The sequence below is a fragment of the Crocuta crocuta genome, unplaced genomic scaffold (assembly GCF_008692635.1).
Source record: "Crocuta crocuta isolate KB4526 unplaced genomic scaffold, BGI_CrCroc_1.0 scaffold134, whole genome shotgun sequence".
Classification (NCBI taxonomy): domain Eukaryota; kingdom Metazoa; phylum Chordata; class Mammalia; order Carnivora; family Hyaenidae; genus Crocuta; species Crocuta crocuta.
Genome location: NW_027530183.1, coordinates 5,956,013 through 5,968,734, shown reverse-complemented (window position 1 = coordinate 5,968,734; position 12,722 = coordinate 5,956,013).

The following is a 12,722-nucleotide window of genomic DNA, read 5'->3' as shown; positions in this document are numbered from 1 at the left end:
GGAAGGGATAAGAGATTTCCTCTACTTACTGAGTTCTCTTTTAATAAACATATTATGAACTCACATAAAGAAGCTACTTTTCTTTGTATGTTTTACACCACATTATGAGCACAGATACAAAGGCTAACTTAGCCATAATCGCAGCAAGAAAATGCTTTGTAGTATTTACGTTTGTACATTATCTCCTCCTCTTCTAGAGCCCCCGAAGTGATTCTCACTAGCTAACTCTTAGCAATTTATTAGAGAATTAGAATATGTACCTTAGGTCTATGAAGGCACAAATACAGAAATGTTAGGAAATTTTAAGATTATTTTGGGTAAGAGTTGGCTGGTAATGCAAATAAGGTACTATGGACCCTGTCTTTAGATATTTTAAAATTAAGCATTTGGACTTGGGCATGCAGAAAAAGGCATGTAGAAGGTCAATCAACACTGATTTATCAAGACCATGTAAACAGGAAACTATATTTCAAGGAAGGCATGCATTTTCTGCTCCATAAATTTATGACAGCTGAATAGAAATTTAGAAGGATGGTATACATGTAAGGAGAATAAAAATAACAAGCTGTTCATTGCTATATAATGGTAAAAGAGAGTTGAGAGGTGGACCTGGAATACTTTTAGAGACCCTTGAAAAACCCAATGAAAAAATTTATTTGAACCAGATTGTTGCTTTTGAAAATACTGGAGTGACATCGTTGAAAGAGCACAGATTAAGTCATGACCTACATAGGGTAAATCCTAAGAAGTAGTTTAGGTCGAGTATTGACACTGAGATTTTACAAATGAGAAAGCAATTTCAAAAAAGCCACCTAATAGTATTAACAGAGACATGAAATACAGATCTGGGGAACTAGTAACCAACAGTAGTAGATAGGTTCTCTTCTGGGTTTCTTGAATGTTTGAGGTAAAAGAAAAAGCTCTCTACTGTAACTTTAACCCAGAACCTCCCAGATCTTTAGCAGCTATGAGAACTGAAAGAAGAATTTGGGGCACAGACTTCACCTTGACTTTTACCTTCTCATGGAGTTGCCCTGACTCATAGAGTTGACTTGACCTTACCATGAAGTTCTCTGCCACCTCTGGGCCAAGAACCCCTGTAAAATGTGCCATCCAAGCATGAACAAACTCTTATTCTTGGTTACCTCTAACCAAGATGAGAAAGTCTTGGTTTTAAAAATCAAGGTTACTAAATACTGAAGACAAAAGGGAATGAAGAGAATTTAGAATGTCGATGTTAAAAAGACAGGCTTTTTTAATTCCATCATTGCTAACTTGTTCCTAAGTTGTAGATTTTGCTTCAAGATATACTTTGTCTTCTAAGAGACCCACCTCTAGTCATAGAGGGCAGGTGGACCTTCTGTTAAAAATTTCCAGACTCTTGTTTTGCTGGCTGCTACCGTACATCCACCTGGTGGGCCCCCTTGTAATTTCCACCACCCAAGGACCGCTTCTTGGTAACACTTTTTTTTTTTTTTTTCTGGTTCAAAGACCAGAAACAAATTCAGATTGGCTCTTCTCCCTGGAATTCTGGTTTCTTGTCCAGGAGATTCGCCTCAGTCATGGCTGGTTGTTAGGACTATGGTTATCGACTATCTTTCCTCAAAAAGTATAATTCCATAACAATACACTAGACAATAAAATTAACATAAGCAATAATGAGACTACCTTTTTTTTTCCCCACACGGTGCCAGTGTTCTAGATACAGAGGTCAAAAGAAAATTAGGAATATGTATTTTGAGTTGAGGAAAAGAAATTACATATTGGGGACTTGTCAACACAGACATAAGTTGAAGTGATTGGCATGCTTAAGATTTCCCTGGGAGATTATTAGTAATAAACTAATTTTTAAAAAATATTTTAATTTATTTCTAGAGGAGAGAGAGAGAGACACACACAGCGTGAGCAGGGGAGGGTCAGAGAGAGAGGGAGACACAGACTCTGAAACAGGCCCCAGGCTCTGAGCTGGCAGTCAGCACAGAGCCCGACGCGGGGCCCGAACCCACGAACCGCGAGATCATGACCTAAGCGAAGTCGGACGCTTAACCGACTAAGCCACCCAGGCGCCCCAGTAATAAACTAATTTTTATTACGTTTGGAATATGCGTGTGGTATTCCACGGACAATTTGTCAGTTTAGCCCCCACCCTCCACCTGGTCCTGTTGCCATGCACTCCTCCGTGGTTGGTCACTCCTCACTTCCGTAGCTTCCACTGATTCTGGCTACGCTGTTTGTTTCATTATCCATTAGTCCCTGAGTTGACTTTGTATACCTAGAGATGCTCTTAAATGTTATATTTTTATCATGAATATTATAAAAACGCTAGCTACAAAACACTAAGTATTTGCTACACCTTGATAAGTACATTACATAGCTTATTTTATTTGACTCTTACCCAAAAACAACCACCTCTGGAAGTGTTATTATCCCCATTTTATGCATTAGAAAACTGAGGCTCTACCTCACACAGCCACTAGGTGGCAGAACAAGGACTCAAATCTGGGATCTCTGGTGTCCCCTTACTTGCTCTTAACCAGTTTATACTACTCCTTAGTTATTTGTAAGATCAGCTGTTAATAATATATTATTCCCTACACTTTTAAGTTGTGGTGCTTGACTTGTGATTATTCTGCCTTCAGAGCTGGTGCAATCATAAATTCAGGTATAATAAGTAATAGCAATTTGTTCTTAAACTGTGCATACATCTCCATTAATCTTAATAAATAATTGAGACGCTTATTACGCAATCTTAGATATCCTATTACTTCTTGAAATGTCAAGCTAAGAGTGGTAGAACATTATATGATCTATTAAAACATTCTGGAAGTCAGATTTCAAATTCAAAACATTCACATATTTTAAGGAGCAAAATAACGGTTACTAATGTTTTCCTCAGCAAACAGAAAATTCCAAATTTCTTCTGTTGTTATTTATATTACCATGTGTATGATTCTCTCCAATAAAAAGATTTTTAAAAAACCAAATACACTTTAATACACATTGTGATATCGTGGTTGTGCACCTTACCCCATTTTAAGTACTAAAATAGCTCGGCTGTATCTACATGACCTCATCATTTTCAAATCTGTGATTTGGATTTTCAATGACAGACATTAAAAGGTTTTAGGGAAGAGTGATAAGTTAAATAAATATAAGTAATGAAAATGGGGAAACTTGTAAATTTACTGACTTAAAAATGTGCCCTTTGTGTGGATTGGAGAGAGAAGGGTGTATTTGCTGGAAAATAGGACTTCACAGGCCAAATGCCTAATTCACAGCCAAAACCTCAGTAGGTAAAGAAAAGCTATTGAAGCAGAATGTTGTCCAGGGTCTTGCTAAATAAACACATCATCCCTGTGCACATCTTCCCCCATTGTCTGCATGGCACTGAGACCCATCTACTCGGAGCGCCTTGGTTCTCCTTTGCAGCCGTGATGTAGAAACATGCACGAAAAGAGCCTTATATATATCTTAGTCACACATGATAAAGGAAAAGTTCCCCTGCCTTTATACAGAATCAATAGACACTGTCTTCTGAATAAAAATCAGACCTTCTAAGAAATAAAATTGTCTACCCCGTATTCACTTTCTTCATATAATTCTTCATCAAATCCCTGCACCTCCAACTAGAATTAGAGGTATTTCTCAGTCTACACTACAATTGCACTCTTGAAAATTTCTTTTCTGGTCAATGGAATGTCAGCAATAGGACTCTGATAAAAGCAGAATGACTGGGCACTGAACCCCCTAAGCTCAGAAACTCACCAAAAGCAGAAAAGTTAACAAAGCCCAAGCTCCCTTGTAGAGTGTGCTGATGGTTATCAGTGGGTTGAGTAATAGCACTGCATTGGCGCGAACGTGTATCAGCTACATGGATACATAACCTTTTATTCTGAGACCAAATACCCTGCTGCTTGTCAAGCTCTCAGCAGATGTGGACGACCCTGTCAGATTGTCTGTTCTTTTTCAGTCCTGAGCACAGTGGGGGATGTTTTCAGGCTATACCAGTTCTGAGAACACTAGAATTGGGCTCCAACATTTATCAATAACAATTTATAGCTGATATATAGCTTTCTAGAAAAGAGGAGGAATCCACTGAAGCCTAACAACGTAGCTCCCACAAAAGTTCGCTCCTGGCCTGAGATCAATGTCATCAGTGAAATTTATGGGAACGCCATGAAACCCTCCGAGATGCAGTGGTGTTCTCTGCAACCTTTCTTGGATCCCATCAATTATGGTCTAATAAGGTCTTTCCTGCCATAGGGAAAGGTTTTCATGCCTTCACTGCCACTCCCAGGCATATACCTGTATAAATAAAAGCAGCTGTTTCTTTATTCTAAGTGTGGCCTTCTGAGAGAAGTTTCTAGTGGCTTCCTCAACCTACTTATGTAGGTTCTGGTAAATCTCTGGTTTCCCTCACTGGGTCTGTCCACTCAAGTGAATCTAAAGAGCCAGTCACTAGCTCCTGAGATCTCCCGGAGGTAAAAACAAACAAACAATCAACAACAACAAAAAACTTGTCTGTAACATATTCTAGATTTCCTGAATGTTGAAAACCTATAAAATGGACATATCTGACTGAATATTATGGCCAAAACATGTTTATGGAAACAATCCCGGGCTCTCTAGGAGAGAAGCAGACTGTGGTGTGCTGGATATGGGTTTTCTCTTCACCAGGGGTAGAGGTGGGGTGTAGAAATGTCGGTCTTCAACCGTTGATGCTCCCCTGCGTCAATTCTAGTTCATCTTGATCATGTCCTCAAAGGTGATTTCAATATATACTTAGCTTATGAAAGGCTGTCTCTTTGAGAGGAAGGTCTGTGGCACACTCTTGAGGACTCGAGCTTCCCTAAGAGAATACTCAGTCATTAAAGGAAAAGAGATTTCACTTCCATGATGCACACATATAGTATATACTCAGACACATCCACATTTATACACACATTTGTGCCTGCAGATAATATCCACACACATATGTGTGTATGTATTTCCATGAATTTTAGGAGAGATGTTTTTGGAATGTTACATTTTGGGAATAATACATCATTGCTTGTCATGCTTTTTCTCCAGATGAATAATGCTTTATTTTCTTAATGTGATCATCACAGCCTTAGCTCAGTAATGGGCTGCAGACAGAAGCCAGGCTTCCTTATAAGACTTAAGTCACGTGTTTTACCCAAAAAGAAGTTGTACACTATGCAAAGCAGACTTCTGAGGTAAAGTCTGGTTAGAAAGAAAGCCTCGATGGGAAGAAATGGGAAGCTCTCACTTTAGCAAGGCACCATCTGGCCTTCAATTTTCTTAGGTATTCCAGTTGCTGGTCACTCTACCACGAGTCTTACACTTTTGCTGTTACACTGTGGTGTCAAATTTAAGGCCGTAAAGCCCTTATTAAGTGATATAAGGTTGCAAGCAGGTGAGGCTTCCTAAGATACCTGGTTAGTTTTCTGGGGTGGCGGTAACAAATTACCGTGACTTAAGGCGTCTAAAACAAGGACAGTTCATTGTTTCTGGAGAATAGAAGTCTGAAATCACGGTGTCGGCACTGCTGTGCTCTTCCTGAAGGCTCCAGAGGAGAGAATGTTCCATGCCTTTCTCTTAGACTTGGGTGTTGCCTCACAAGTCTTGGAGTTTCTTGGCTTGCAGACACATCACTCCAGTCCCAGCCTCAGTCATCACATGGTGTTCTTTCTCTCTCTCTCTCTCTCTTTGTTTTTATTTTACGTTCTCTCCTCTTCTTTTAAGGACACCAGTCACATTGGATTAATTGCATCTTCAATAAACTTATTTCCAAATAAGATCACAATCTGAGGTTCCAGGAAAGGTATGAATCTTGGAGGGGGAATGCCATCTAACCCAGTATAGTAGCTTAGAGGGTATTGTGGCCCTTCACTGAAACACTCCTTGCTGCTTTGGGTTAACGTATCATTAACTTGTTGCTACTTGGAAGAAAAATAGACAAGGTGAGTGTTGGGGGACAGGCAAAGACAAAGAAATAGAAAATGTTCAGAACAGTAATGTTCAGTGCAGCAGCCACTAGCCCCCTGTGGCTACTTAAATGTGAATGAATTAAAATGAAATAAATTAAAAACTCAGTGTTTCTGTATAACTCAGGAGTCAAATGTGAGTAAAGACTAGTCTGTTGGATAGAAATAGAACACTTCCAGCCTTGCCTGATGTTCTTTCAGACAGTGCTGGTCTAGAACACATCATGAGTAGGAACTTCACATTTCTCAGGAAAGGTAAAGATGGGAGAAAGTGGAGTGGAGTAATGTTGCAGCAGGCAAAGGGAGGAAAAGGGAAAGGGGAGGTGAAGGCAAATAATATTATTATATATTAATATTTTCTATTATTATAATATTATCATAGGGCTGCCTGGCAAAACGCAACCACTGGATGCGGCTCTCATCTCCTGACCCCTATATTTTACCTTGCAGAGAGCAGGGATTCACAAAATACTTGCTGAACCATTAAAGGAAAAGATGAATACTTCAGTCAGGATGGAATGTTGTTGACACTGGCAGTGCCCCTGACAGAATGGTATGATTCCCGTGAAGATTTCCTGAAGACAGTGTTTTGAGTATTTGCGTATCGCCACGCAATGACCTTCACTTATAGTCAGAAGACAATTGCTTCTCAGCTTCACTCCTTTACCAGCACCTTCCGCACTCTAACCCAGGTTATTTGGTTCCCCAGGAGTACAAACAGCTGCCTTCTCTCTCTTTCAAGGAAGCATACAGTGGTGGCATTATATTACTTGTGCCCTTTGCACTTGTGCTGGTTCAACAATTTCCCTGTCAACTGCCATTACGGTGCCCTATTACAAAGCCACCAGCCACTACTGTGCGTGCCCAAAGCCCTGTGGCAAATCCCTTCCTGACAACTTTTCCTCTCCCTACAAGATGGGAAGAACAAATTACAATTGGGTTTGAAAGGGATGGGTAACTTACCTGGTCTCCGGGGCTTTGACAGCCTCCTGTTGCAGTGCCCACCGACTGGAGGGCTGACACAGCTCATTTCCCAAGCTTGGATTTACTGTGATCCCTTGTCACAGTGCTGTGATGAGGGAGGAGAAAGGGAATTTTTAACAGTGCAATGAATCCTTGTCGTAGCTCCCTGTAGTGACCCCTCCCCCCGCCCCCCCCCACAAACACACATACAGACACACAGAGTCACATGTGTTGATCCATCCTTAACTATTGTCATCAATGCAGGCAACAGTTTTTCTATTTGTCCCGGAGCAAATTTGGAAGATCTCTCCCTAAGCTCCTCTATTTATTTCTCTTAACTCAATTTTGATTATATTTTAGACACAAAGTGGAAGGAGATCTTCTAGTCAACACCGTGACAGAACATGTGATAGGGGAAGCCAATGGGCATATTCTAAACAAATAAATCACCAGGATGTTGCCTTCTGAAAATGTGTTGGGCTGTACAGTTTCGATTGTTTGGCTGCAAGGGACTGCTATTGAATCATACGGTGGAAACACTGAATAATGAGTAGCATTGCATATTTATCAAATTACCTGTCCCGATTCCAAAAGGTAACAAAAGACTTCTCATTTTCTCTTTTGGATAATAAAACAAATTCTACAAAGTAAATTCAAAACATTCCAAATTCTATCGACTAAAGAGAGATTAATGGTTACCTGAGGTTAGAGGTGAAGTCGGGGTTGGAACTGGCTACAAAAGGGCAGCATGAAGGGTAAGGGAACTGTTCTGTGCCTTGGCTGTGGTGGCGGTATATGTAATTACCAGATGTCATCAAACTCCACACTTAGTGTGAATGATTTCATCGTATATGAAGATCTCAATTAAAAGTTAATATAGGATGCCTGGGTGGCTCAGTCGGTTGAGTGTCTGACTTCAGCTCAGGTCGTGATCTCATGGTTCATGAGTTCAATCCCTACATCGGAGTCTCCACTCTCAGCAAGGAACCTGCTTCGGGTCCTCGGTCTCCCTCTTTCTCTGCTCCTCACCTTCTCACTCTCTCAAAAATAAATATTAAAATTTTTTTTAAAGCTAATATAAAATTTCAAAAACTTTAATTGCAATTCAGAATTTGCCATATCTAGAATGAGTTAGAGAATGAAGATTTTGGAAAAAGTGATTACCATAGAGGATATTTTTTAAAAAGCTGTAAGTAGGTGAGAGTTTTCCTTATGAAATATTGTTTAGGTGAAACTAATACCATATATAGATAGTAGAATTATTAGTCTTCTCTGAGCACTCAGAAATCTACCCTTCTCAGGTCCTTTGCAGTTAGGTGGGGCCTTGTAGCTGGTTCACTCCAGTGAACTGGTAGTAGAATTGACATGTGCACAGGAAAAATTGCCTGCATGACCGTCTGGCTCTCTTACTTTCTGCCTCAGCAATACAGGAAGCCAAATGTTGAGACAGCAGTGTCACAAGAAGATGGAGCCACTCTCAGCCAGGAACACTCTATGACTGCTTAGGGTGTAATTTACCAAACTGCCTTAGACATTTAGCACAAAGAAAATAATGAACTTTTGTTGGGTTAATCTACTGAGATTGGGAGACTTATTTGTTACTACAGTATAACATAGCTTGTGTTGACTAATACAATATTTGCCATAATTTCAGAACCCTCAGATTTAATGGCCATGGATCCATTTAAAGGTTGCCTCCCTGGAGAGTATGGATTTTGATAAACACAGTATTCTAGTAGGGATGGTTGATAAAAGAAGAATTCAGGTGATGAGTTTCTTCTTGGTAATTCACACCTGAGAAGAGAGAGACTGGGCAATAGTAACCTGAATAGTCATTCCTGCGATGTTCTTACTATCAGCGGGTTCTGGCATATTGTGAGATTACCTATTGATACCTTAATCAGAGACAGAATCCACTTGAAGATCTTTGAATTCCAAATTAAAATATAAAACTCTTGAGTGCTCCCTTAATAACACAGACCATGTAAGACAGAGGAGAGAATTTATCAACTGACTTGAATCCTAGGATTCAAGTTGAAGCCTGTTAGTCCCTTTGTTGCCATCTGTATGTTCTATGTATCTTACCTTTACCACTACTTTGTTACCTTTTACCATTTTACATTATATCTTTAACAGACAGGATCCAGTTTCTTAAAAAAAAAAAAATGAATTCTTGGCCCTATTGATATCACTGCCTGATTGTTTACTCTAGAATTTCTGTGTCAGCTGGTGAAATCTCTTTTGTACTGTTAAAATGCACATTACTATCAGCAAATATTCAGATGTTTTAAAATAATTTATTTTGGAAGAGGCACTGGCCATGTGGGAATGCAACTAAAGAACCAGTCTGGCAAATCACTAGTAGTAGTCACTCACAGTAGACCCAGTAAAAGAGTGTATTTACCAGAGGGGCATGGAGAAGTATGTAGTGGGTTCCCTTGCAATAGAAGAATGAAAAAGGATAAAGTCAGAGGAAATCAAGTGGAGAAAAATACTTTTATAATAAATGAGAAGACAGTTTTATAGGTCCACGCTCATAAAGAAACATACTATGTGGTGGTAATTGTTCTATTTTTGTCTCACAGAGAAGCAGGAAAGGAGCTGGAGAAGAAATTGTTTTTCTTTTTCACAAAATCCATTTCCATTATGGGTGAGAACGGAATACAGCATGATTAAGAAAGCCCATGGCAATTAAGACTTCATCTTGCTGAAAAGTTGACGCCATTGTTGAGAACAGGTGAAAGACTTAGAAGACAGGAAGTGATGCAGTAATCTTTCCTTCTACCTCCCTCCCCATGAGAGACACCCAAGGCATTGCAGCATATGCACATTTATTTCTATATTCTTTCTTCTCATATAGTATCTTGAAATAAGGAATTGGAATGCATTAGAATTCATAGACTTCTGGGCTCTTGCTTTATCTTGTTCTTTTGACGTCGCTCCCTATTCAAGTGTTCACATTATGCTGAGTCTCCTTGAAACACATTTACAGCAATCATTGAGTTAGAATTTCTCTCTTGGTGCTTGCATATCGTGTTCCTAATATTGCACCCAGGGGAAGCAAATTGTAAACACTTATAAATTAGCCTAAGGTTGTATGGATCTTAAGTACAATACAGTCAAGGTTGAGAGTGAATCAAGTATTGGTTGGGAGAATAAGAGGGTGGTCACTGTAGGGTCTTCCTCAAAGTTGAGCCAAAAGTTTGTTTTTTGTAAATGAATGCATAATTTGTACCACAAAGAAAAAAATGAGAAAATCATTAGGGCCTGTATTGTGAAAAGTAGGTAAAGATCTATAGTGTTTAAGAGGCATGGGGTGGGAATGGAGGGGTGGGGGTGATGGGGGTAGAGGGTGCTGGAAGACCTCCCTCCAGCAGTATAAGAATACAGGTTGCAGTAGACAAACAAAACCAAAAGCTAATTTTCAATATTTTATTATAATTCGGGAGAAGTTTCAAGGTAAGAGAAAACGGATTGAGGATAAATATAAATAATTAATAATCTAAGCTTAAAAGAAAGCAATTGATGTATTTGAAAGTATGCTATCTTTACCATCTTAGTTGGGTACATTTAGCAAAAGTTGTAAAGGAGTTTTTAGGTTTCCATTGCTAGATTAGTTAAACAAAGAGGCCATTAGACTGAGGTGGTTTTAATGCCTTAGCAGCCTGTATCACCAAGCCAAAACCAAAGCCTCCAAATGCCTCCAAGTTAAGAAATTGAAACCTAAGTACAACCAATCACAAATAGCCAATTCGGCTTTCCCAAATAATGCAACCAGTTAAGCTCCAGTGAATCAAATAATTTCCTTGATTAACTTCCACCTCTTCTCTATAAAAGTCACGCTCAGGTTCCTGTTGGTGAAGCAATACCAACCAGTTCCCATTTGGTGTTGCCTGATTCAAATGGATTTTTCCTCAGATAAACTCTTAATATTTTAATATGCCTCAGTTTATCTTTCAACAACTTAGAGCCTCAGTTCCTCAGTCTCTTTTTTCTCTAAGAAGGTCTTTATTTGATCAACAGAATTCTTCCAAGAAGAGCTTCTCCTAACCTTTGTGTTGAGGGTGAAGCCCTCATCTTCCCTAAATCCATACAGTGAAGCATGTGTTTTTGTTTTTGTTTTATAAATGTTCATTCATTTAGAGACACAGAGTGTGAGCAGGGGAAGGGCAGAGAGAGAGGGAAACAGAAAATCTGAAGCAGGCTCTGTGCTGCCAGTGCAGAGCCTGAGGTGGGGCTCGATCTCACGAACCGTTAGATCATGACCTGAGCCAAAGTGGGACGCTTAACTGACTGAGCCTCCTAGGCGCCCTGAGTGAAGCACACCTTTTGAGTTTCAGGATATTTTGTGAAGCCTCATTTGCAGTTTTAGGTGCATTTTTTACATATTGTGCATCTTCATTCTTCATTTCAATCAGCCTGGAAAATAATAACTTGTTCTTAGACTAATAAAAGAAAGGGATGAAGAATGTTTTTCATGGTCAGATAACCATGCAGGTGCCTCCTCAAGATCAACTAGTGCTTAGCCAGTTTCTTACCCCCTTGATTTTTTTTCCTGTGGCCACAGATTTTTAATACACATTCTTTCCCCTTTACAAACTTCTACCACCCATATTTCAGGTTGACCACAAATGGAGAATAATTTTATCTCTCCTTGTTATACATAGTCTGCAGTAAGTACACTGGAATTTTTCATTTAAGATTTTATTTTACTTTATTTTTTACTTTATAAAAAAATGTTTTATTTACTTTATTTATTTTTATTTACTTTTGAGAGAGCACGCAAGCAGGGGAGGGACAGAACGAGAGAGGTACAGAAGATCTGAAGCTGAGGGCAGCAAGATCCCATGCGGAGCTCGAACTCATGGAACTGCAAGATAATGGCCTGAGCCAAAGTCGGATGCTCAACCAACTCAGTCACCCAGGCACCCCTTTTAGGGTCTATATTCTTTCTTCTCATATAGTATCTTGAAATAAGGAATTGGAATGCATTAGAATTCATAGACTTCTGGGCTCTTGCTTTATCTTGTTCTTTTGGTGTCGCTCCCTATTCAAGTGTTCACATTATGCTGAGTCTCCTTGAAACACATTTACAGCAATCATTGAGTTAGAATTTCTCTCTTGGTGCTTGCATATCGTGTTCCTAATATTGCACCCAGGGGAAGCAAATTGTAAACACTTATAAATTAGCCTAAGGTTGTATGGATCTTAAGTACAATACAGTCAAGGTTGAGAGTGAATCAAGTATTGGTTGGGAGAATAAGAGGGTGGTCACTATAGGGTCTTCCTCAAAGTTGAGCCAAAAGTTTGTTTTTTGTAAATGAATGTATAATTTGTACCACAAAGAAAAAAATGAGAAAATCATTAGGGCCTGTATTGTGAAAAGTAGTTTTGATTAAAAGTGCTTTTAATCACTGTGAAGAAATAGAAGTACAAAAGCAACACACATGGACAAAACACAGCATCTTTAAATCTTAATATCTTTAAATGTTATAAAATCTTCGTAGCGCCGGTTCCTGGTCTGCAGTCCTACATTTGATTTCTTTGCTGTAATTGCAGAAGCCTCTGGTGTTGGAAGGCTCCTGATGGTCTACAAAATCTGCCTATCTAGGTTAAATGTCAGTCATAGCCCTAGTGAGGTGTGGGTTGGCACCACTCCAGAGCCATAACTGTGCCTTTCAGGATCTGCATCCCAGTTTTCCTACCCACTCAGTTCATGTGCTCTGCTCTGTGATAAAGGCCCTTGTGGGCTTGGCTTCTAATAATCTCAGC